Genomic DNA, 27,982 nt, shown 5'->3' with positions numbered 1-27,982 from the left:
ATCAGATAATAAGTGGATGATGTCATCAGTGATATCATCAGTCATGTCATTTGAGATGTCATTAGTGATGTCCCAGACCATGTCATGAGTGATGTAATATGTGACGTCATCAGCAGTGCATTGCGGGGTGCAAGTTATAGTTAGCTCAACTAACTATAATGGCCGAATTTCTGTGGTTTTGTATGAGTGTATGAGTTTTGTATTGTCATAGGCTTAAGTCCCGCCATTTTCCAACACAACTTTTCTCATCTACAACCACAAAGACTGCTGGGGTGGCGATCCTGGTGTCGAAGCAATTTAAGTGGAAGCTGATACACCGGGGGTCAGAGATCAAGGGGCGACTCCTATCCAGCAGATTCTTACTGGGAGCTTACACCTTCACGGTGATTGCGGTTTATGCGCCAAATGAGGGGCAGGAGGAGTTCTTCAACCAAGTGATTACTGAAGCAGCGGCTGCACCTGATAGACTCGTTCTGGTTGGGGGGAACCTCAATTTAGTTTTTGACAATCTACTTGACAGGTCAGCGCAGCGATCCACGCAGGCAGGCACTCTATCGGAGGGGGGACGGAACAGATTGTCAGAACTGGGTTTGACGGACTTGTGGTGCTCCTTCCACCCGGGCGACCGGGACTACACGTATTACTCCAACGCCCACAAAATCTACGCGCACCTAGATTACTTTCTAACATCTACCTCACTTAGTGCGCTGGTGTCAAGCGTTGAGATAGGAGCGGCGGCACTTTCCGATCATGCACCCCTCACGGCAGTGTTTACCTTTCCGCCGGTGGGGCGCAGCGCCCGTTGCTGGAGACTGAGGGACACGCTATTACACAGACAGGGGGTTGTGGCCAAGATAAAGGAAGCTATAGCTGAATACCTGGTGCACAACAAGCCAACAGACACTTCACTTGCAACTCATTGGGCAGCACTCAAAGCAGTCATACGGGGCGAGTTCATTGCAAGCGCGGTGGCAGAAAATGCGGAGAGGGCCCGTAAGAGGGATGAGCTCTCTTCCTGCACGAAAGAATTGGAGCAGGTACACCAGAGGACAGGGGCACCGAGGGTGTGGAAACAGTTGCGCGTAGCACGTCAACAGTTAGCGGCACTAGACCAAGATAGAGCAGAATATGCGGCACTACGGGTACAACATGCATACTACACAGGAGGCGACAGATGCAGGAGGTTGCTAGGCCGGGCGCTCTGCGAGCAGCAGCAGCGACACTCGGTGCAGGAAATACACACGCAGGAAGGGGTCACGGTGACCGAGCATGGAGCTATAGCGCAGGCGTTCAGTGACTTTTATGCTACATTGTACGAGGGAGCTGCGCTGGATCCGCCGGACGGGGTGGCCTTTCTGGACTCGGTGTCCCTACCGACTTTATCGACAGACCAATCGGAATTTCTTGACAGGGAGATTCGCCCTGAAGAAGTCATTGCCGTGATTGCCCGCCTCAAACTGGCCAAGGCGCCGGGACCGGATGGCTTACAAAACATTCTGCCCCCAGGTTGCCCCCAGGTTGCTCCGTTGCTGACTGCCCTCTTTAATTCCTTCTCAGAACCCGGCGCCATCCCAAGAGACCTGATGAGTGCCATGATTTCGGTCATTCCCAAACCAGGGAAGGACCGCACGCAATGCGGGGCCTACCGCCCAATACTTAACGTAGATCTGAAGCTTTACACCAGCGACAGCTGGGTCCCCTCATGCAAGGTCTGATTGATCCGGACCAAGCCGGCTTTATTCCGGAGCGACAGACGGTCGATAACACAAAAAGGGCGCTCCACTTGGTGGAACGGGCCTCCAGGCTGCCGGGAGAGTTCATGATGCTGGCGATTGATGCGGAGAAGGCCTTCGACCGTGTCCACTGGCCGTATCTGGAACAGGTGCTCATCAAGGCAGGGTTAGGTAGGAAATTCCGTACGTGGATTCTGAATTGCTATACCTTCCCCACAGCGGCGGTTCGGGTGAATGGCTGCTCATCGCCCACATTCCCCATTGAACGCGGAACTCGGTAGGGATGCCCGCTCTCACCCCTGCTCTTCACGCTATATATGGAACCCCTGGCGCAGGCCATGCAATCGCATCCGACCATTAGAGGGATTACGTTTGGGGCTTATATTCACACGATCAGCTTATACGCTGATGACGTCTTGCTTTCCTTTGCTTCCCCTGCGACATCCTTGCCGGCCGGAGCGGCCATCCTGGATGCATTTGCAAAGGCTTCTGGCTTTAAGGTTAACTTGACGAAGTCAGTCGCCCTTGACCTTTCCCTGGAGGTGCAAATGCGGGCCTCATTAGAAGCGCACTTCCCCTTCCATTGGGCGGACAGCGCAGTCCCCTACCTGGGCATACAATTGGCGGCCACGCTACCGGGAACGGTGCGTATCAACTACGCTAACCTTAGTCGCACTATCCGCGCGGAGGTCGGGCGGTGGCGGCACCTCCCCCTCTCTTGGCTGGACCGAGTGGCAGCGGTGAAGATGACGATCCTCCCGCAAGTTCTATACGTTTTTCGGGCTCTCCCGCTTCGTCCCCCGGAGGGATGGATTCGCCGCACACAATCAGAGCTGGCTCAGTTTGTGTGGAACGGGAAACGACCCAGGCTCAAGCTGAGGCTGGCGATGCTTCCCCCGGAGAGCGGCGGTCTGGGTCTGCCGGATTTACGACTCTATTACCAGGCGACCCAACTCAGGACCCTAGTGGAATGGAGAAAATGGGAATCGGAGCGCCATTGGTTGTTCCAGGACCAAGCAGTAGCGGGGCGTCCGCTCCAGGAGGTGCCTTTCTTGCGTCAACAACACCGGCCCCCTAATTTATATGCCTCCTTCCTCACAAGGGTACCGCTAGAGGTCTGAGATCAAACCTGCATCCTGCATGACCTGACGACCTTCCCGTCTCCCCTCACACCCCTGATGGAGAATCCTGACTTCGGTCTGGGTAGGGATGTCCAGGCTTTTGCACGGTGGTGCCCAGTGGGATGCCGATGCCTCTTTCACATGTACTCAGGTGAGGGAGTGATGCCTTTCGAGGAATTCCGGAGGACCTATGACCTCCCGGAGACCGAACGTCTTAGGCATCTACAGGTCCGGCACTGGGCGCTTCACCCCCTGACTCGTGGAGACGCGACACGCAAGCTCAGTAAATATGAATACTGGCTTCTTTCGCACACCACAGATAAGCGACTCATCTCAGACATATATCGACTCCTCCTGGACAGATACTCGCGCGTTTATAATGCAGGACGGGCAAGATGGGAAAGAGAACTGGGGCGGACTCTGCGCAACAAAGAATAGGAGGACATTTATTACCGCGCCGGACACTCGGCCTACCACATGGGAATGACCGACACATTTACCAAACTAGCAACCTATTGGTACTACACACCAGAGCACTTGCACGAGATGGGCCAAATGGGGTACGCACTCTGCTGGAGGGGCTGCGGGGAAAGGGGCACCCTGACACACCTTCTGTGGGATTGTGGGATTATTGGGGCTCCCTAATGCTCTAACATATACTCTAAGGTCTCGTAGGGGTCGGTTGATAGCGATAGCGCTGGGCTCCGCAGTGCAAGCCTTGTTAGCCCTGTGGCGAACCACGCAAGTCCCCACTCTTCAGAAATGGCTATGGCGACTCTGGTCTGTCCTTGGTATGGAAAAACTCTCTTTGGTGAAAGCGGGGGAAGGGGCGAAATATGCGGAGCTGTGGCAGCCCTTCCTATCCCTGCTAGCCACCGAATTTCGAGAAGTGACCTGTCCTAGGTATTTAAGGCTGCTCCGCTTGACACAGGTGAATGACGAATCGGGTTGAGTGTGTGGGGGATAAGTATGGTGTTGGAAGAAGGATCCGGTGGGGGGGAGTGGGGTGGGGGATTGGGGAATAGGTTACGGGGATGGGTTACAGTTTTGTGTTTTTCTTTTTGTGGCTCTATGAGCGCTGGACAAACTCTGCTAGTTGAGCTCGTAGCTCCCAAAGACTACAACACATTGTGACTTTTGCATAGGGTGGAGCTCTGCGGATATCACTAAGCATTGGACGCATTGTTATCTGTACGATTCCTTGATATCTCCCAGCTGTATGTAAGAGCCCTTTTCTTTTCTGTTTTAGTTTCCTTTTTTTCGCAAATAAAGAGATTTAATACTAAAAAAAATATATATATTTTTTAGCGCCTTCGGGGTCCTTCGTGGGGGTCAGGGAGTCTCTACCCTGCTCCTTTTTCATGGTCTTTACTTTTATTTTGGCCTCTCTTCTGCCTCGCACTGACAAAATGGCGGCCAAAACATCCTGGTTTCCACCGAATCGAATGTTGACAGACGTCTAACAGCAAATCAGAATTCCGCTCGCGTGCAAAGGTGCGCGCAACGGTGCGCGCATGGGTGCGCATTTATAGATATATATATTTTTTTCCTTTCAATTTTCTCAAGAACTACTGGAGGGAATTACACCATTTAAGCAAAAGTGTAATCTGCGAACCACACTCTTCGATTTTGCCAAATTTCTTGTAATTCCGTTCAGCCGTTCAGGCTGTAGCCTTGTCTAATCGTCCTATGGAAAATAACATGGTGAAAACACGTTTTGGGACCCCCTTTTTTCTCAGCCCCCACTTCCCAAATCCCCCAAAACTTTCAGGGAAGGAGCAGAGCTGAGCAAGCCATCTTCTTTGAGAAATTCATGAAGATTCGTCCACCGGTACAAAAGTTATTCCCAATAGAATGTTGAGGATTTCCTATGGAACCTAGGTCCTAACTATAACTACCTACCGGCAACTGCCAGTAGGAAATATATATATATATATATATATATATATATATATATATATATATATATATATATATATATATATATATATATATATATATATATTACCTACTGGCAGTCGTATATATATATTCACTGAAAAAACCATAGGTTTCAGGAGTTATATAGTTAGGAATTAGCTTTTAAAAAACCTTTGAAATTCACTCAAAAAACTATAAGTTTTAGTGGTGTTATAGTTTGCTGGACATTTTACTCATACAAAACCATTGAAATTGCTCCTATATAGTTAGTTGTACTAACTATATTTCGCGCACCCACAATCCACTGCTGATGATGTCACATATTAGATCATTCATGACATGGTCAGTGACATCACTGATGACATCTTGGGGATGAAAATTTGGGGGGGGTTCGTCAAGGGGGGGCCGAGAAAAAAGGGGGGTCCCAAAACGTGTTTTTCCCATGTTAATTTCCATAGGGCGGTTGGCCTCACTTTTAGCCCGAACGGCTGAATGGATTTGCACGAAACTTGGCAAAATTGTAGGGACTGTTAGCCCAATGTGCCTTTGCTAGGTCTCAATATATGTGCTCCAGTGGATTTTGAGAAATGAACGTTCAAAAAAAGATATATATCTGTAAGCGCGCTCCGGGCAGCGCCCCGGTTCGCGTACTTGACGCGTAACGGAACTTCGCGAAGCGAAGCTGATTGGCTCTCCGGTGTCTGTCAACATTCTAAACAGTCCGGAGCGGCCGCCATCTTGTCTCTCGGTAGGATCGAGAGACAAGAGGAGGTCAAAACAAAGGCAAAAATGACCATCAGGGGGCATAGTAGATCCTCCCTGACCCCCTAGGTTTGATGTGGAGGCTTTAAAAGGGCCCCGCGGGGCAAAAAAAAAATAAAAAAAAATTTTTTTTTGCGTGGATAGCGCCCGGTTCGCGAACCGGGAAGCGGCCCGGGGAGCGTACTATGAGGAAAAAAGAATGATAGACTTTTCAAATACTGTATGTTAATTGATTGTTGGTTTTGTTGATTCTTTTTTTTAATTTTTTTTTTAAACAATTATTTATTGTGTTTCAAAATTTAATAAAATGTCTAACATTTCACTGTCTGAAATGTCGTTATTTTCATTGAACATAGCTTGTAATGTTTGAGTGTGTAAAATGTCCTCGTTTTCAAGGAGGACATCTACTGCTTGCACACATTGCAGTAGTTCTTGGTCCCAAGTTTCATCCATAAATTCTATATAATTTGGATCAATTATTTCTTGGTTGGTCTCTTGCAGGACAATTTCAAATGAAACTTTGTGTTTGCCTTCCATTTTGTCTGAAATTTGGATAAAAAATATATTAGTAGAGATAGGGCACTGTTGGGATCAATTTTAGATAGGCAGTTTTTAACAGTGAATTTATCTTTGGGCAGTGTATAGTATCAGAGTGGAAGTAGGAATATAAAAAAGTGTATGTGATTTAACGTAAGTAAATTCATAATTATACAAGAGAAACCTAACTTCATCCATAACTATAACAGAGAAGTCTATCTAAATCTATAACTACTACAGAGGGATAGTATATAACTATCAGAAAAAGTTTACCATATTAACTTATAGTGCACAATATACTTCAGTTTTTAAAATAACAACTTACCTTTACAAAGAAGTTGAAGTGATTAGTGAAAATCCAATTGAAATGTACACCAGGAAGTAGTAGTCAAAATGGCTGTGTTTCCTTCTCTTCCTTTATATATATTCAGGTACATAACCAATCAAATGTCAGGTAAAAAAAAAATAGAAAATGAAAGTAACATTTTAATTGGTTGTGAATTCCAACACTTCCGATGTGTTTTGTGAAGTAATTTACCTCAGGGTATTTAGAGAGGTCTACAGGCTAAATGGCTAAATGGAATTTCAACCAAATTTGTGAAAATGGTAGGGATTGGTATGTAGTATGAGCAAATCTATATTTGGTGAAAGTGTCTCAAGGGTTTCTTCTGTAAATTACTTTCCCACCTTTTTTAATGGGGCGCTTCCCGGGGAGCGCCCCGGTACGCGAACTGGCGAGCGCCCCGGTACGCGAACCTTAAGCGTTACGGGAGTCCACCATTTTGTGTTTCGGTCGAATTAAGATACAAGATGGAGGGCACATAATGTTCAGAATGGGTAGAAGGGGACACGGTAGACATATTTTGACCCCCTAGGTTTTCTGAGGATGGCTGAGGAGGCCCATATGTGAGAAAAAAAAACATTTTTTTAAAAAATTTCGCGCGGTTAGCTTCCGGTTCGCGTACCGGGTAGCGCTCCGGGGAGCGTACTTTGTTGAAAATTTGTAAAAAAAGTTAGAGTAAAATAATAATTGTGAGTGATCAGATGTAGGGTAGCTCTGAGAAGAGCTTTTGGGTTTATGGTACATTTAGGTACTTATAAGTAGGTACCAATGCACATTTTTTAATTCAGAATGAAAACTCTGTTCCCTTCATCTGAGAAGTGAACTCCATCTCCTCTGTAGATATCTTGCATGTAGTAACGCAAGTTATTGTTGTACACGGAGCCCATTCCATGGTCTCTCATGTAAGCTGAAACAGATTTGTTTACATGCTTCCTCGACTTCTCAATATGTGGACAAAATTGGTTCAACCACCTCCATTTCTGTCTTTGGCATATATTTGAATATACCAAGGCAGTTTGAGGAAAAAGTGCCATTAATTGCTCAAAGGTGTCCTTTAAAAGCATTTCCAGACCTACTCCAGTCAAAGTGCCCAAATCATTACCTCCACAGTGCACAATTAACAGGTCAGGTTTTGGCAAATGCATAAAGGTTTTCACCAATGGTATCAATTGGTGACATTTTAATCCTCTGTGGCCAAACCACTTAATTTCCACATCTTGTAAATTGAGGTTAGGTAAATTTCTGTTCTCAGCATACGTCTGAGCCCAATAGATGTAACTATGTCCAACAATCCAGACAGAAAACATGGTGAGAGAAGGTTCTGCTGCAGTCAGATGAAGTGTGGTAATGAAATGGCAGTTGAAAAAATAAGAGTTTAAAATGAAAAAAACTGTGGAGTTTCTGTGTTAATGAAGCAGTAACAGTGATTGGTGGATTTTGATTGCTGAAAACAGAAAGTTAGGGTTCTTTGAAAGATGTAATTTGAATGGTCAAAAAAAAATCATTTAATGAAAGATTGCACTGGATACGCAGGTGCACTTTGATTTCAGAGTTCAATTGAAACATTGTTGTGTGAACTTGCAAACACCAGAGGTCTTCCAGGAGGTGGTTGCTATGCAAAAAAGGCAGAGCGGGCAGAGGGGGGAAGGGTTTTGATTTGAAAAAAGTGAGGGAAGAGTTTTGATTGGGTGACATGAGAGATATGTGTGAAGAATTACAGCATTTCTGTGCTTTCTATAGCTGCAGCCTCTGGAGTGCATACCCTTTGTTCTGCTGAAGACAAATTGGTGTATTTCTGAGACTGTTTTGAAACTCATAAAGTATTTGCTAAGGTGAGAAAAGATTTATTTAATTTAGATAGAGAATAGTATGCTTTAAGAAGAAAATTATGAAGAAAGTTGTGTTTTTAAAATGTTGCTTTGTCTCAAGTGTTTTACAAATAGATTTTGTTTCTTTGAGAAATTGTAATTGGAGATAATGTGAAGTATTAGTACTGACAGGGTGTTTTTGTACATAGGAGCTGTGCAGTGTTTTCAAATTATGACTTGAAAATCGTTTTTGAGGAAAAGGAATGCTTTTAAAATTTATGACAAGGAAATAATGGTGTCTGCTTCTTTATAAGGCATTTGAGTGTCTCTGATGTTATTTTTCCCATTTTAATTTAAGACCTTTCTCCGTGGGGAAAGTTCCTTGTAAATATGCTCCCACCTGTGCTTGGCAAATTTAGATTTTGATTCTTTGAGTTACATAGCCATGTTAAAAGTGATCCAAAAATGGTGCAAGGGCAATCAAAAAACGCTTTCATGTGTCTTAAGGACATTTTAAGTCATTTCCCCATGAATGTAGGTATACAATTGATTTATATGTTGTGTTTAAAAACGTTTTTTGAAATCAATTACATTTCTGGATATGCACTGCTAGAGCTTCGTAGGTTGTTTGGGGCGTATTTATAAGGCATTTGAGTGTCTCTGATGTTATTTTTCCCATTTTAATTTAAGACCTTTCCCCGTGGTGCAAATTCCTTGTAAATATGCTCGCACCTGTGCTTGGCAAATTTAGATTTTGATTCTTTGAGTTACATAGTCATGTTAAAAGTGACCCAAAAATGGTGCAAAGGCTTTAAAAAAACACTTTCATCACTTGGTTTCCTAAGTTTACGAATGACATTGTGCAGATGAAGTTTAGCTCTGTCCACGGACACAAAAGAGGTCTGGCCTTTGTTCAAGAGTGAAGTGGACATGACTTACTTCATTGGTAGGCTTTCACATGTATTATCTCCTCTGTATTCTTAAACAAGCGTAAATTTGATCTGCAACCCTGAGTAGGCCTCACCTTAAACAAACCTCTGGAGAGGCCACACCTTATCGTCACCCTTAATTAATAATTTAAAATGTTAGGGACAGATTTATGATAGGTGTATGCCTCTTTTGCGCCACTGTGCGTCACTTTTGTGACGCAGTGGCGGTGCAAAAGATTTGCTATGTGGGACATATTTAAAAATTGATGCATCTAGGCAGATGTGTCATGCTGTAAAGTCCCGTGCCACATGAAACCGATGCAGCAGTGATGGAAAAGATGCACCATGTTGCAAGACAGGTCTCATTTCATCTCCAACAAGATAAGAAGCTGAGTGTTCTGTAAATGTCAAAATTGTTGTATACACTGCTCAAATTCTGTGTACTCTTTCATATGCTAGAGTCCATCTGCACTATGAGATACCTAAGCAAAGGAAACACAGGTGATGTGATTGTGAAATGAGGAAAAGAAACTCCACATTTTTCAATTACGTCACCTGTGTTTGCTAAGTTTACGAATGAGATTGTGCAGATGAGGTTTAGGTCTGTCCACGGACATAGAAGAGGTCTGGCCTTTGTTCAAGAGTGAAGTGGACATGACTTACTTCATTGGTAGGTCTTCACATGTATTATCTCCTCTCTAATCCATCTGTTTGGTCGTCGGCATGGTGGCCACCATGCCTAGGAGAAGCCCCAACGCCTCGCCAGGAAGTCAAAAACCTAGGCATCTGGCTTGACGAGGACCTCTCCTTTGGTCCCCAGATAGACAGGGTGGCGGGTGTCTGCTTCAGTGTTTTGAAATGTCTGCGGAAGGTTCTTGTTCTTCTGCCCACGTCCGCCCGCAGAACACTGGTGCATGCACTCGTCACATCACGGTTGGACTACGGAAACTTACTGTATCTGGGAGCAACCTGCAAGGCAACAAACCGCCTTCAGGTGTTACAGAATGCGGCAGCCCGCCTTATCCTCAACCTTCCCAAAAGATCCAATTCCAAAACTGCCCTTCAGACCCTCCACTGGCTACCAGTAAGAAGCAGAATTGCATTTAAGGCCCTATGCACCTGCCACCGCATTCTTGCTGGAAAGGCACCAGCCCCACTCAACAACCTTATCACCAGGTATGCCCCCACACGCGCCTTGCTCTCATCTCATGGAGGCCTGCTGAAAGTCCCTAGGGTCAGCAGGACCCGCATGGGTGGAAGGTCCTTCCGCTACTTGGTGGCGAAAAGCTGGAACGACTTACCGCTCAACCTGCGCTTGGACCCTTCAGAACTGAGTTTTCGAAAGAAACTTAAAACGCACCTCTTTCAAACTAATTAGGCCGCCCTTCTTCGGTCTCTAAGCCCCAGTTCTAGCGCGGGGACACGCTTTCTGCGTAAGCAGGCGCTTTACAAATATCCCTAATAATAATAGTCTTCAACAAGCGTAAATTTAATCTGCAACCCTGAGTAGGCCTCACCTTAAACAAACCTCTGGATAGGCCACACCTTATCGTTATCCTGAATCAATCATTTAACATGTGAGGGACAGATTTATGATAGGTGTGTGCCTCTTTTGCGCCGCTGTGCGTCACTTTTGTGACGCAGCGGTGGTGCAAAAGATTTGCTATGTGGCGACATATTTAAAAATTGATGCATCTAGGCAGATGTGTCATGCTGTAATGTCCCGTGCCACATGAAACCGATGCAGCAGTGATGGAAAAGATGCACCATGTTGCAAGACAGGCCTCATTTCATCTCCAACAAGATAAGAAGCTGAATCTTCTGTAAATGTCAAAATTATTGTATACACTGCTCAACTTCTGTGTACTCTTTCATATGCTACAGTCCATCTGCACTATGAGGTACCTAAGCAAAGGAAACACAGGTGATGTGATTGTGAAATGAGGAAAAGAAACTCCACATTTTTCAATTACATCACCAGTGTTTCCTAAGTTTACGAATGACATTGTGCAGATGAAGTTTAGCTCTGTCCACGGACACAAAAGAGGTCTGGCCTTTGTTCAAGAGTGAAGTGGACATGACTTACTTCATTGGTAGGCCTTCACATGTATTATCTCCTTTGTATTCTTCAACAAGCGTAAATTTGATCTGCAACTCTGAGTAGGCCTCACCTTAAACAAACCTCTGGAGAGGCCACACCTTATCGTCATCCTGAATTAATCATTTAAAATGTTAGGGACAGATTTATGATAGGTGTATGCCTCTTTTGCGCCACTGTGCGTCACTTTTGTGACGCAGTGGCGGTGCAAAAGATTTGCTATGTGGCGACATATTTAAAAATTGATGCATCTAGGCACATGTGTCATGCTGTAAAGTCCCGTGCCACATGAAACCGATGCAGCAGTGATGGAAAAGATGCACCATGTTGCAAGACAGGTCTCATTTCATCTCCAACAAGATAAGAAGCTGAGTCTTCTGTAAATGTCAAAATTGTTGTATACACTGCTCAACTTCTGTGTACTCTTTCATATGCTAGAGTCCATCTGCACTATGAGATACCTAAGCAAAGGAAACACAGGTGATGTGATTGTGAAATGAGGAAAAGAAACTTCACATTTTTCAATTACGTCACCTGTGTTTGCTAAGCTTACGAATGAGATTGTGCAGATGAAGTTTAGGTCTGTCCACGGACACAGAAGAGGTCTGGCCTTTGTTCAAGAGTGAAGTGGACATGACTTACTTCATTGGTAGGTCTTCACATGTATTATCTCCTCTATAGTCTTCAACAAGCGTAAATTTAATCTGCAACCCTGAGTAGGCCTCACCTTAAACAAACCTCTGGATAGGCCACACCTTATCGTTATCCTGAATCAATCATTTACCATGTTAGGGACAGATTTATGATAGGTGTGTGCCTCTTTTGCGGCGCTGTGCGTCACTTTTGTGACGCAGCGGTGGTGCAAAAGATTTGCTATGTGGCGACATATTTAAAAATTGATGCATCTAGGCAGATGTGTCATGCTGTAAAGTCCCGTGCCACATGAAACCGATGCAGCAGTGATGGAAAAGATGCACCATGTTGCAAGACAGGCCTCATTTCATCTCCAACAAGATAAGAAGCTGAATCTTCTGTAAATGTCAAAATTGTTGTATACACTGCTCAACTTCTGTGTACTCTTTCATATGCTACAGTCCATCTGCACTATGAGGTACCTAAGCAAAGGAAACACAGGTGATGTGATTGTGAAATGAGGAAAAGAAACTCCACATTTTTCAATTACATCACCAGTGTTTCCTAAGTTTACGAATGACATTGTGCAGATGAAGTTTAGCTCTGTCCACGGACACAAAAGAGGTCTGGCCTTTGTTCAAGAGTGAAGTGGACATGACTTACTTCATTGGTAGGCCTTCACATGTATTATCTCCTTTGTATTCTTCAACAAGCGTAAATTTGATCTGCAACTCTGAGTAGGCCTCACCTTAAACAAACCTCTGGAGAGGCCACACCTTATCGTCATCCTGAATTAATCATTTAAAATGTTAGGGACAGATTTATGATAGGTGTATGCCTCTTTTGCGCCACTGTGCGTCACTTTTGTGACGCAGTGGCGGTGCAAAAGATTTGCTATGTGGCGACATATTTAAAAATTGATGCATCTAGGCACATGTGTCATGCTGTAAAGTCCCGTGCCACATGAAACCGATGCAGCAGTGATGGAAAAGATGCACCATGTTGCAAGACAGGTCTCATTTCATCTCCAACAAGATAAGAAGCTGAGTCTTCTGTAAATGTCAAAATTGTTGTATACACTGCTCAACTTCTGTGTACTCTTTCATATGCTAGAGTCCATCTGCACTATGAGATACCTAAGCAAAGGAAACACAGGTGATGTGATTGTGAAATGAGGAAAAGAAACTCCACATTTTTCAATTACGTCACCTGTGTTTGCTAAGTTTACGAATGAGATTGTGCAGATGAAGTTTAGGTCTGTCCACGGACACAGAAGAGGTCTGGCCTTTGTTCAAGAGTGAAGTGGACATGACTTACTTCATTGGTAGGTCTTCACATGTATTATCTCCTCTATAGTCTTCAACAAGCGTAAATTTAATCTGCAACCCTGAGTAGGCCTCACCTTAAACAAACCTCTGGATAGGCCACACCTTATCGTTATCCTGAATCAATCATTTACCATGTTAGGGACAGATTTATGATAGGTGTGTGCCTCTTTTGCGGCGCTGTGCGTCACTTTTGTGACGCAGCGGTGGTGCAAAAGATTTGCTATGTGGCGACATATTTAAAAATTAATGCATCTAGGCAGATGTGTCATGCTGTAAAGTCCCGTGCCACATGAAACCGATGCAGCAGTGATGGAAAAGATGCACCATGTTGCAAGACAGGCCTCATTTCATCTCCAACAAGATAAGAAGCTGAATCTTCTGTAAATGTCAAAATTGTTGTATACACTGCTCAACTTCTGTGTACTCTTTCATATGCTACAGTCCATCTGCACTATGAGGTACCTAAGCAAAGGAAACACAGGTGATGTGATTGTGAAATGAGGAAAAGAAACTCCACATTTTTCAATTACATCACCAGTGTTTCCTAAGTTTACGAATGACATTGTGCAGATGAAGTTTAGCTCTGTCCACGGACACAAAAGAGGTCTGGCCTTTGTTCAAGAGTGAAGTGGACATGACTTACTTCATTGGTAGGCTTTCACATGTATTATCTCCTCTGTATTCTTCAACAAGCGTAAATTTGATCTGCAACCCTGAGTAGGCCTCACCTTAAACAAACCTGAGGAGAGGCCACACCTTATCGTCATCCTTAATTAATCATTTAAAATGTTAGGGACAGATTTATGATAGGTGTATGCCTCTTTTGCGCCACTGTGCGTCACTTTTGTGACGCAGTGGCGGTGCAAAAGATTTGCTATGTGGCGACATATTTAAAAATTGATGCATCTAGGCAGATGTGTCATGCTGTAAAGTCCCGTGACACATGAAACCGATGCAGCAGTGATGGAAAAGATGCACCATGTTGCAAGACAGGTCTCATTTCATCTCCAACAAGATAAGAAGCTGAGTCTTCTGTAAATGTCAAAATTGTTGTATACACTGCTCAACTTCTGTGTACTCTTTCATATGCTAGAGTCCATCTGCACTATGAGATACCTAAGCAAAGGAAACACAGGTGATGTGATTGTGAAATGAGGAAAAGAAACTCCACATTTTTCAATTACGTCACCTGTGTTTGCTAAGTTTACGAATGAGATTGTGTAGATGAGGTTTAGGTCTGTCCACGGACACAGAAGAGGTCTGGCCTTTGTTCAAGAGTGAAGTAGACATGACTTACTTCATTGGTAGGTCTTCACATGTATTATCTCCTCTATAGTCTTCAACAAACGTAAATTTAATCTGCAACCCTGAGTAGGCCTCACCTTAAACAAACCTCTGGATAGGCCACACCTTATCGTTATCCTGAATCAATCATTTAACATGTTAGGGACAGATTTATGATAGGTGTGTGCCTCTTTTGCGCCGCTGTGCGTCACTTTTGTGACGCAGCGGTGGTGCAAAAGATTTGCTATGTGGCGACATATTTAAAAATTGATGCATCTAGGCAGATGTGTCATGCTGTAAAGTCCCGTGCCACATGAAACCGATGCAGCAGTGATGGAAAAGATGCACCATGTTGCAAGACAGGCCTCATTTCATCTCCAACAAGATAAGAAGCTGAATCTTCTGTAAATGTCAAAATTGTTGTATACACTGCTCAACTTCTGTGTACTCTTTCATATGCTACAGTCCATCTGCACTATGAGGTACCTAAGCAAAGGAAACACAGGTGATGTGATTGTGAAATGAGGAAAAGAAACTCCACATTTTTCAATTACATCACTAGTGTTTCCTAAGTTTACGAATGACATTGTGCAGATGAAGTTTAGCTCTGTCCACGGACACAAAAGAGGTCTGGCCTTTGTTCAAGAGTGAAGTGGACATGACTTACTTCATTGGTAGGTCTTCACATGTATTATCTCCTCTATAGTCTTCAACAAGCGTAAATTTAATCTGCAACCCTGAGTAGGCCTCACCTTAAACAAACCTCTGGATAGGCCACACCTTATCGTTATCCTGAATCAATCATTTAACATGTTAGGGACAGATTTATGATAGGCGTGTGCCTCTTTTGCGCCGCTGTGCGTCACTTTTGTGACGCAGCGGTGGTGCAAAAGATTTGCTATGTGGCGACATATTTAAAAATTGATGCATCTAGGCAGATGTGTCATGCTGTAAAGTCCTGTGCCACATGAAACCTGCGTCAGTTTTCATATAGGTGTTTTGTTGCAAGGTATGCATTAATTTGCAAGAAAGCCCTGTAAAACTAACACAGTGAAATTTAGAAGATTTCACTGAGTCAGCTTTATAGCATTGCTGAATCAAATCCTTACGCCTGTTTGAAACAGGCATAAGAAGTGATGCACCATGCAATGTGAGGGTTCCTCCTGTGCATTGCAGTAGACATGTCGCGCTTATGACGTGATTCCTGCAATGTGCTGCTTTTGCGGCACAGATGCGTGACGCATCTGTGCTGTTTTTGCTCAATGGTGCTCCACATTGTAAATGCGGCACACTATGGGTGGCAGAGCAGCGGTGCACATTAACTGGTGCATCCGTGGGGATGTGCCACTTAGCATAAATCTGCCCCTGTACATTTAAGTATGAGCAGGGGACACAGAGTCGGTGAGGCTTATCCAATGTTAAGAAGAGATGAGTCCTGTTCACTGAAAACTTGGACATAGGCCTCACCTCCTCAGCATCGCTGGACATGGCTAAATAATAGCTGCAAAATGTTACTCTTGTTAAACAATTTTACTATTATAATCGCTGAGATTTGTCTCTTACTCTGCAACATCTCATTGTTGTTATCTTTCTTTAAAGATAACGACAACATCAACATGAGCGACAATCAGCAATCAGTTGATCTTGACCTCATCATTGAACTCGTAATTGAAACGTCAGTGGAAGTAGATCCCTTGGATGATTTAAATCCTGAGGATGAAGAAGAACATGATGAGGATGCAGATTTGTCAGAATTGTATGACATAGGGTGGGAAGCTGACATGCTTGAGCCTATGGAACTATAAACATTTATTTTTAAAATGTACAATAAATGAAAAGTAAAAATGTAAACTGTTTAATTTTAAATTAAACACACCTTCAAAATCAGGTTATGTGTAGTGTGTTCAATAAAATATTAAAATATGCTCATAAAATTAGATCAGATTCACATATAAAACAGGACAGGTAAATGAAGAAGAATTCCATTTCTTTTCTGCTATTTCTGTATTCTAAATTTGCCAAAGCACTAAAAAATATTATATGTAAAAATGTTAAGTAGTGTGTTAAGTTTTTGATGACTGTTATTGATTTACTGTTTGGTAATAGTGGTTAATAACATTTTTTATTATATTTTACCACAGATTCAACTGCAGATAATTTCAAATTTTGAGAATGCCTACTAAGGGGAGAATGAGAAAGGCTACAAAACGTCAAAGACAGCAGGTCCATCATTTACAGCAGCAGTCCTCTACAAAAAAAAATCGTCAAGTCACCAAGAAGGCACCGGGTAAGACCACGAAAACATTCATAAGAAACATTTCTAGAAAAAAAAGTAGTACTACAGAAAATGTTTTTGTCCAGAAAAAGAGAAGCAATTTAAACGGAAAGGAAAGGCCAATCAAAAATGTTACTGCTAGAGCAAGAGATAACTCTGTGCATGATAGTAGAAGGAAACAACAGTTTAGGGACATTCGTAAACGAAAGTTCCGCAACAGGATAATTGGCAATTTGTTAAAAAATATTAAGAAAGGTCAACAGAAAGTGGTTTTTTATAAGAGAAAAAAAAAATTTGAGAAAGTTATTGATCAGGCATTTGAAATAAAGCGAAGGTTATTTATTCTGATAATCAATAGAATTAGGAAGCTAAACAAGGCAATTTATGATTTCAAAAGAAATAGTAGATGGAAGAGAATAGTTAATCGTAGTAATTTTTGTGAAGTTTTTTCCGGAGAATGGATGCATAGTTCAAGTTGTGAGGCATTTTTCAATGAGGAGAGTTATTTCCAGGATAATGATTTGGTGCATGCAGTTGACACCAGCGGTCGAGCTTATGAGGTGAAAGATGGTTGTCCAGTTGAAAAAGAAAAACTTGTGACAACAGAGGCAGAAGAGATGTTAGGTAATGAGGTTTTAGGAAGACGTCCTAAGGGACCTGTGTACACCTGGAAGTGTAGTAGTATTTGCAGTGTGCGACAGGATTCCATCAATTTGCTTTGTGATTTTGTACGGACATTTAATAAGAAAAGTTTGAAGCAGAAAATGAAGTTGTTGCAAGAATTAGATCCTTGCAGAGTGAGAGAAGTGACAGGTTTGCATGGTCATTCACTGGCTTGTCTTTCCAGGAGAGTATGCCAGAGTGTTTTTCATCATTTCAGGATGCTAGCAGTGCATCATAATAAAGTGAGGAAATTAGTTAGAATGTTGTATTATGCTAAGAGTCCAGCAGTTATGCTTAAACAATTATGCGCTGCTCTTTTGCATGGTTCTGAAATAGATGTGAAGAATATGTGTGAAGAAATTGAGTTTTGTTACTTTGGAAGTAAAGAGGAGAATGTTGAAATTGACCCAGAAGAAGAGGGTAATGTGGAAGATAGTGTACAGGTTTCCAGTACAGATAATTTTCAGAAGGAAATTGCCACGTTTCAGGTTAAATCAAGTGAGAGGCCTAATTTCACTTGTGTGTGTTGTCGACGCACTTATTATAAGAATCAGACTAAGTTAGTGGATTTATATGCAAAAAGTGAAAGGGAAAATAATAGTGAATGGAAGGATTTCACAACATACTTGATGGTAGAAAATTGTTTTGATTTGGGATCGGATCAACGTGTGTGTACTTATTGTTGTAACAAATTAAATCAAAACCAGATGCCTGCTAGAGCAGTTCATAATAATCTGGAATTGGTTGAGATTCCTTCTGAATTGAAGGATTTAAATACTTATGAATCTATTTTGATTCAAAGTATCCATCCCTTTCAGGCTATTGTAAGAATGGAGCCAAAGACAGGGAAATTGCCTCCATCAGATTTACAGAGAGGATTAAAGGGAAGAGTTGTTTATTTGCCTCTAGATTTGAAGAAAAACATTAAAACAATTGGAGTAGAAAAAGTGGAAGAGGAACCTCTGGTTATCTTAGTTAATGGGGTTCCGACAAAGAATAAGAAAATATGGCAAGATTTAGTGGATGTTAGGAAAGTCAAAAAGGCAACATTGTATTTGAAAAAAAATAATAAGTACTATAAGAATGTATATGTTGCAGAAGAGGAAGTAAGTGAGGAAGAGGATAGCGATTTGTGTGCTGTTCAAATTGAGAAAGTAGAACCCTCTACTAGTGAAGAAATATATGAACATTATAGTGTTCATCCTTTGCATTCCAAGGAAGTCATGGGGAATGCTATTGAGTTGTTTCAAATGAAACAAGCCAAAGGGAGTCCCATTAGTGTTTGGGAGGAAAGTTTGGAAGCTCAGTGTTTCCCACAGCTTTTTCCAACAGGTCAGGGAGGAAGATATGATGAGCGACCTCATCAAATTCCTGCTTCTGAATACCGGACTTTGTGATTGTATGCAGGAGATGCTAGGTTTCGACAATGTATTCCCTATTTGTTTCTTCTCCTGTTTGAAAGCGATCTGTCTGGACTGTCATATGCAGTGAACCACATCTTGAAAAGTGGTATACACATGCAAAACATCTCGGCAAGTGACTTTATGGATAAAGTCAATGTCCAAGACAGTATTTTGGATTGTCACCTGATTAATCTCATGGCGTGTCAGCGTGGTACTAATGAGTACTGGTACCGTCGTCATGGTGATTTAAAATGTATGCTGAGGAACTTAGGAACTCCCACATGGTTCCTCACTCTGAGCTGTGCCGAGTATGGCTGGGAAGACTTACTTGATTTTCTACGAGAGGCAAATGGAAACATTGAAAACATCGAATTCAAGACACCCGGAGAACTGTGCTCTTTGGATCCAGTCAATGTATGCAGGTACTTCAATCATAGATTTGAAGCTATGATGTCTTTCATCATGAATAAGAAGAATCCACCTCTTGGAGAGGTGTTGGATTTCTTCTGGAGAAAGGAGTACCAAGCAAGAGGTGCTCCTCATATACATATGCTGCTGTGGATCAAGGATGCACCTAAATTTGGAACAGATCCAGAAGACTCAGTGATGAGTTTCATACAACAGTATTCTACGTGTGCTGTTCCAAACGCAAAGGAGAAGAAAAGCCTAAGAGAAAAAGTTCTACGTTTCCAAAGCCATCGTTGTGGAAAGTACTGTCGTCGTAAATTCCGAAACAAGGACAAGTTCTACACCAAATGTCGTTTCGGCTTTCCACGACCAGTGATTTCTAAAGGAAGAGTAAACAGTTTGATGTCTTCGCTGCGACATAATGTGATGAAGAAATCACCTAAAAACACATACAATTTGAAGAGGAACGGAGAGTCCAAGTACATCAACGACTACAACCCAGTGATTTTGTCCATGTGGAATGCTAACATGGATATACAGTTTGTGGCTGATAACTGTATGGCTGTGGCTCGGTATGTGACATCTTACATCACCAAAAAAGAAAAGACAGAATTGAAGGATATGTGGGAGGACATTTCCCATGAAAAGAGCCTCAGTAAGAAGTTGTACAGTTTCAGTCTGAAGATGTTGTCGCATCGAGAAATCGGAGCTTACGAATGTTCTGACCGGTTGTCTTCAGCAAGTCTCTATGCCAAATCTAGGAGTATCGTTTGGGCGAGTCTTGGTCTTGCTGCAACGCGTAATCGAGTTCTGAAACCTGTGCGAGAAATTGAGTATTTGGCGGAAAAGGAGCCAAACAGTACCGACATTTTGAAGATCAACATGTTGGATACATATTATCCAAATCGAAGCAGTCACCTCGAGAATGTTTGTCTGTATGAGGTTCTACAAAATTACATATTCAAGAGGAACATCAAAGAAGATACTGAGAAATGAGTGTATGCTGTAATTGGAAGTGAGGGATGTCTGGTCAAGCAAAGAAAATGCCACTTGGTAAACCATCGAAAATTGAGTGGCGAATCTCCTGAAAAAAAGGAGTTTTTCTATTTAGCACTTTTGCAACTTTTCAAGCCTTGGCGTGCAGAAGAGGAACTGCTTGGAGATTTCCTCTGTTATGAAGAGTCTTTCACTGCCGCCAAGGAGACCATAGAATGTCCTGCTTTTCCCAAATATGTAGAAATGTTGAATGCGGAAATCGAGCAGGAAGCAACGATTGCAGCCGAGATTGCCAGAGACAGTTCTCAGGACAGTCAGAGTTCTGTTTCATTGAGTCAGGATCCACTAGGAGGACCTGCTATCGAAAATGAAGCTGCCACTGCCATGAATGAAGTGGAAAGAGTCATGGCACATGCTCAGGAGGATGTGGTTAACTTAGAAGACTTGGAAAGACAACTCAACGTTGAGCAGAGGAAAATATATGACGAAGTTACCAAGCAAATTGATCATGGATTAAGTCATGAGAAGAAAGAGTGCTCATGTACGTCGTTGAAGCCTGTCCGATTGTACGTGAGTGGAGAAGCGGGAACTGGAAAAAGTTTTCTGATTAAAGCAATTGCATCTTATCTGCAGAAAAGGACTGAATCACCGCTGTCTTGTGTTGTTACCGCTCCAACTGGGCTGGCAGCACATAACATTAAAGGGATTACTTTACATCGTTTACTGATGCTGCCAGTGGAGCATGACAACAAATTACAATATCACAAGCTATCTGGAGATGCTTGTTGTGAAGTTTCAAGAGTCTTGAGGAAAATTAAACTTCTTATCATTGACGAAGTAAGCATGGTTTCCAATGTCATGCTTGCCTTTGTGCATTTGAGAATGCAAGAAGTTCTCAAAACAGAGTATGATGTGTTATTTGGTGGCAAACACATCATTGTTTTCGGAGATCTTCTGCAGCTGACACCAGTGAAAGGACAACCTGTGTTCAAAATGCTCACGCATGAAGATACCAGGAAGTGCCTAGGGAGCATTGGCAACGTCAATATATGGTTAAACTTCAATTATGCTGAACTGCATGAAAATATGCGTCAGGCGAAGGATGAAGTTTACAAGAATATTCTACAAGATGTTAGAATTGGAAAAGTGACCGAGCATGGGAAAGAAGCTTTACATGCACGATTACTGTCAAATTTATATCCAGAACAAGATGTTGTGCCTGAGAATATTTTTCAGAAAATTACTGAGAAGAAATCTGGAATATGTTTGATGCCAACTCTTGCAGGATGTGCCATCTTCAACAACAAAATGTTGCATTTAGAAAACCAAGAGATTGTGAAACTGGAAGCTATTGACAGAGTAGAGCATATGGGATCAACAATTATTTTGTCTGAGAATTTGAAATCAAAATTGGATTCATTAGAGAAGACTATATCTAAAACTGCAGGTTTTGAAAAGAGTCTGAATGTGTGCTTAAACTGCCGTATAATTTTAAGAAGGAATTTACATGTTGAAAGAGGTCTGGTAAATGGATCAATGGGTAATGTTGTTGATTTTGTGAAATACAGAAATAGAGATGGAATTGAATTTTTAAAAATTAAATTTGATGGCATTGAGGAAGTACAGCTAATTGGTCGTTGTTCTGCTAGATTTTTGCTTGTAAAAGACTTATATGTTCGCCGTAAGCAGTTTCCTGTTTGCTTGGCATATGCGGTGACAATCCATAAATCGCAAGGTTTAAGTGTAGACAGTGCATTGGTGAATATTGGCAGTTCTGTGTTCAAGGAGGGTATGGCATATGTGGCATTGTCACGAGTTAGAACTTTATCGGGATTGTACTTGATTGAGTGTGATGTCACAAACATTTGTGCGGATCTAGATTGCGTTAAGGAATACAATAGGTTAAGAAGAGAGTATGCGCCACATTTGCCTTAATATCCTTTGTTTGAGAAACGTGTGGTAGGCCGGAAACGAAGAAATGTGACCAATACTAGGGAGGTTGTAGCAAAAAGACGAAAAGTCGATGAACCTGAAATTATAAGCAGAAACAAAAAGGATTCTGTTGAAGATGTTGTTGGTTTTCAATTTGAAAACAGTTCTGGTGTCAACTGCTAATCTAATGTAGTGGTTAATGTTTTGTTTTCTCTAGAAAATGTAAAAGAAGAGATTGTGGTCAATTCTGATCAAAGATTTTGCAGTTTGTTAAATTCTGTGTTAGAGAAATGTAGCACTGATAGAACAAAAATAGAAAGTGTGTCTGAAATTCGAAATCTGTTAGACAGATGTTCAGGTCAAACACAATTCTCTCAAAATATTCAGCAAGATTGTCAGGAGTTTTTAATGTATATGCTTGATGTATTGCATGCTGAAGGTGTAGATGTAGATCACCTGTTTGGGCTTTCTTATCAATGGCAGCATGACTGCGAGAACTGTAGGGTATCAAGTACTACTAGTGTAGACTCAGAAAAATTTATATATTTAACTTTGCCAGACAGTAAATCAGTGTCCTTTAATAAGCTAGTAAAAGCAGCCGATCACAACATGGAGTGTAGCCAATGTAAGTATGAAATGTTATCAACATTATTTATACGAACATATGGACAGTATGTCATTTTAATGTTCCAACGATGTAGGCCTGATGGAACAAAATTGACAACTTTAATTAAAAATTTTGTGGCTTCACAGTTGTCAATATCAGGAAGGACTTTTGTAACTGCAGCAATTATATATCATGACGGTCCTTCAATAACATCAGGACATTACACAGCTTATTTAAAGTGTAGAAATGGCTGGTCATTCTGCAACGATTCTGTTCTAATTTTCACAAAAAAATTGCTGTATGACCTTAAAAATTCTTACCTGGTGTTTTTAAAACCAAAATTTTAGGGAAAGAATCTCGGGATGTGCTCTGAGGAATTTCAAGAGGTTCTAATGGCTCCTACACGATTTGGCCTTGAGGATAAGTGTAGTACAGAGACATAACTTCTTACCATAACAGTTGACGTCATGGAAAAATAACTGCACTTTGAATGAGTTCAGAAAAACTGTTTCTTTTTATAAGCTAATTGAAGCAGCCAATCAAAACATGGAGTAGAGGGAATGTAAGTCTGCAATGCTGTCTACTGTTTTATATTGCTTTGTGATTAAAAGTGATGTAGAGAATTAAATAATTGTAGTAGTCATATAGGTACTGTAAGTCTGCTTCATAGTAAGCAGTATCAGTGTCATAGGAAATGTAGAACATGAGTGAGCAAGAAGGGTAAGATATTACTAGTCCAGGATTGTGAAAATGATCTTCAACATTTTAATTCTGAAAGTTGCGGAAATACAAAATGACGGGATTGGCTTACAAGAATTCCAAGAGTTATAAATGGCTCTGACATGATTTGGCCTTGTGGAAACGTGTGGTAGAGAGCGAGAAGTCATTTATTGTATGTAACATATTTTTCAAAACGATGGAGGTTTTCTTTCAGAAAGTGGCGGGCTGAAAGTAATAACAGCACAACAGAGTGTAAGCTGTTCATAGGACATCCTTCGACGTCATGGAAAGTAAGTTAATTTTAAGGAGTTCAGAATTCTGATTTGTTATGTTGTATGGGTTTTTTAAACACAATCATTTTGATTGTGTTTTTTTTTCCCCGCTGTTATATGATGAATACCTTCAAGTCACTGTTTTTAGTGAAATTTGATACATTCTGAGAACAGCAAAAATAAACCATTTAACATGTATAATTAATTCTGTACTGTTTGTATTTATGATGTACATTTAGAACTGTGTAGGAGGCATGGAGAAGGAGAGGCTTCTGTAAGTGTCAAAGTTGTTGCATACAGTGCTCACATTCTACGTAATCTTTCATATGATAGACTACATTTCCACAATGAGATACCTAAGCAAAGGAAACACAGGTGATATGATTGTGGAATGAGCAAAAAAAATTGCACGTTTTTCAATTATATTACCTGTGTTTCCTAACATTACACATCACATTGTGTAGATGAGGTTTAGGCCTGTTCCAGGAGACAGAGGAGGTCTGACATTTGTTCAAGAGTGCAGTGGACATGACTCACTTCGTTGGTAGGCCTGCACATGTATTATCTCCTCTGTATTCTTCAACAAACCTAAATTTCATCTGCAACCCTGAGTAGGACTTACCTGAAACAAATCTGTGGATAGGTTACACCTTATCGGCATCTTGAAACAATCATTTAAAATGTTAGGGTCAGATTTATGATGGCCGTGCGCCTCTTTTGCGCCGCTGTGGGTCACTTTTGTGTAAAAGATGCACCATGTTGCAAGATAGGTTTCAGTTCATCTCCAGCAAGATACCATCAGTTTAAAATGTATATAATTAGCACTGTGTAGGGGGCATGCAGAAGCTGAAGCTTTTGTAAGTGTCAAAGTTGTTGCATGCAGTGCTGCACTTCTGGGTACTGTTTCATATGCTGGACTACATCTGCACAATGAGATACCTAAGCAAAGTAAACACAAGTGATGTGATTGTGAAATGAGCAAAAGAAATTGCACGTTTTTCATTTACATCACCTGTGTTTCCTAAGTTTACGAATGACATTGTGCAGATGAAGTTTAGGTCTGTCCACGGACACAGAAGAGGTCTGGCCTTTGTTCAAGAGTGAAGTGGACAGGACTTACTTCATTGGTAGGCTTTCACATGTATTATCTCCTTTGTATTCTTCAACAAGCGTAAATTTGATCTGCAACCCTGAGTAGGCCTCACCTTAAACAAACCTCTGGAGAGGCCACACCTTATCGTCATCCTGAATTAATCATTTAAAATGCTAGGGACAGATTTATGATAGGTGTATGCCTCTTTTGCGACACTGTGCGTCACTTTTGTGACGCATTGGCGGTGGAAAAGATTTGCTATGAGGCGACAAAATTACAAATTGATGCATCTAGGCAGATGTGTCATGCTGTAAAAAACCCGTGCCACATGAAACGATGCAGCAGTGATGCAAAAGATGCACCATGTTGCAAGACAGGCCTCACTTCATCTCCAACAAGATAAGAAGCTGAGTCTTCTGTAAATGTCAAATTTGTTGTATACACTGCTCAACTTCTGTGTACTCTTTGATATGCTAGACTCCATCTGCACTATGAGATACCTAAGCAAAGGAAACACAGGTGATGTGATTGGAAAAGAAACTCCACATTTTTCAATTACATCACCTGTGTTTCCTAAGTTTACGAATGACATTGTGCAGATTAAGTTTAGGTCTGTCCACAGACACAAAAGAGGTCTGGCCTTTGTTCAAGAGTGAAGTGGACATGACTTACTTCATTGGTAGGCCTTCACATGTATTATCTCCTCTGTACTCTTCAACAACTCGAAATTTCATTTGGAACCCTGAGTAGGCCTCACCTGAAACAAACCTCTGGATAGGACACATCTTATTGGCATCCTGAAACAATTATTTAAAATGTTAAGGGCAATTTTATGATGGCTTTGCACCTCTTTTGCGCTGCCATTGCATCACTGTTGTGAGACAGCAGCAGTGCAAAAGATGCACCATATTGCAAGATAGGCCTCACTTCATCTGCATCAAGATACTGTTAGTTTAAAATTTATATTTTTAGGACTGTGTAGGGGCATGGAGAAGCAGAGGCTTCTGTAAGTGTCAAAGTTATTGAAAAACTGTTTGTCCTTCAATCTTTTCCCTTGTCTTTTCTAATTTTTAAATACATGTTTTAATATTTTTCAAATGTTTGTTCTCTCTTTCACAGATTGAAAGTATAAAAATTACAAGTGACTAAGTTAACGACAATTATAAGGTAAATGTTTTGTACTCTTTTCGTTACATTTCTATCACATTTAACTTCTATTAGTTTCACTACTTCATTTCTTTAACCCTCACTTTCCTGCCTTTGCTACTTCCCTCAATCCTTTCTCTATTACTTACTTACTCTACTCCTTCCACTATTTTTGTCAGTCCCTCTCTTCTCATACTTCGTCACTCTTGTTCACTCACTCTGTCTCTATTACTCTCACTGTTTCTGACTGATCACTCTTTCACTACTTGTTCATTATGCTTTCTCTCTGTAGTTCAAGCACAGTAAGGGGCATATTATCAACACAGGCAATAAATTTATCAGTGTTTTTATCGGCAGAAAACTGCCGCAAAAGTGGCTTTAGCAGCAGTTTTCTTCCGGAAAAGCGGCTTTAGCGGCAGTTTTCTGCCGATAAAAGCAGTAATTATTGGCAGAAAACTGCCGCAAAAGCGTCTTTAGTGTCAGATTTCTGCTGATAAAAGCAGCAACATTTTTATCGCCTATGTTGATAATATGCCCCTATGTTATTTACATTTCTTTGCTGTTTCAATCATTCTTTTTCTGTTACTTCTTCTTTTCTGCATTGTGTTTTTTCTCTCTGTTATTCCGATGTTTTAATCTTAATTTGATTATTCATTCACATTCTCTAAGAAACTCTTGTTTGTTATTCTTCTACTATCTTTTTTTTTTCTCACTTCCTTATCTATTTTGTTTTTCACAATTATACTCTCTTAAATCTTTTCTTCAGTAAATAGATCTATTAAACAGTATCTCTACTTTACTCCCTATAGCTGTCTTTCTTTTAACATAACTGTCTGTTTCCTTCCCTTATAATTACTCTTCTTTTTTTTTAAAAAAAATTTTTGGTTTGCTCCCGGTTCGCGTACCGGAGAGCGTACGGGGAAGCGAACCAAAAGAAATAGAGGTTGGCAGAGTTCCAAATATTCTACCAATTTTTTTATAACGGGGAGGTAGTTCTGAAAAGAACTTTTTTTTTTATTGTTTTTGTTGTTTTATATTTTTTTTATTATTTTTCTGAACATTTTTTTACTTTTTTTGTATTTTCTGAACAGTTTTATATTTTTGGTGGGTTTTTTTTGGGGGGGGAAACGAAAACAATTCATTGTAAAGGGCTCAACAGGAGCAACAAAAAAAAAAGAATTTATTGTCTGGGGCGTTTCCGACAAACATGATTGTCGATAGCTCTGTTGATCAGAGTGATGCTACTTTCTCTGTAGCAAATGAACTCATTGCAATGCACGCACACTTGTTTCACTTCCCCGAATTTCATCATCATCAGTGATGTCATCAGTGATGTCATTTGAGATGTCATCAGTGATGTCATCAGTGATGTCATTTGAGATGTCATCAGTGATGTCATCAGTGATGTCATTTGAGATGTCATCAGTGATGTCATCAGTGATGTCATTTGAGATGTCATCAGTGATGTCATCAGTGATGTCACTGACCATGTCATGAATGATGTAATATGTGACATGATCAGCAGTGGATTGCGGGTGCGCGATATATAGTTAGTACAACTAACTATATATGGAATTTCAATGGTTTTGTGTGAGTAAAAAAAGCTTTTTTAAATGCTAATTCCTAACTATATATGGTCTATAACCTATGGTTTTTTCAGTGAATATATATATATTACCTACTGGCGGTCGCCAGTAGGTATATATAGTTAGGATTTTTTCCCTATGGGTTTTTTGAAAATTCTATGTCTAATAACTTTGGCGTTTGTGGACGGAATTGGCTGAAATTTTCAGGAAAATGGCACATTTTGTTTCTGAGCAGCCCCTGAAAATTTGGGGGGGTTTCGTCAAGGGGGGGCCGAGAAAAAAGGGGGGTCCCAAAACGTGTTTTTAACATTGATTTTTCCATAGGGCGGTTAGCCTCACTTTTAGCCCGAACGGCTGAATAGATTTGCACGAAACTTGGCAAAAT

The sequence above is a fragment of the Lissotriton helveticus genome, chromosome 6 (genome assembly GCF_964261635.1).
Source record: "Lissotriton helveticus chromosome 6, aLisHel1.1, whole genome shotgun sequence".
NCBI classification, from domain to species: domain Eukaryota; kingdom Metazoa; phylum Chordata; class Amphibia; order Caudata; family Salamandridae; genus Lissotriton; species Lissotriton helveticus.
This window is presented reverse-complemented; position numbering follows the sequence as displayed.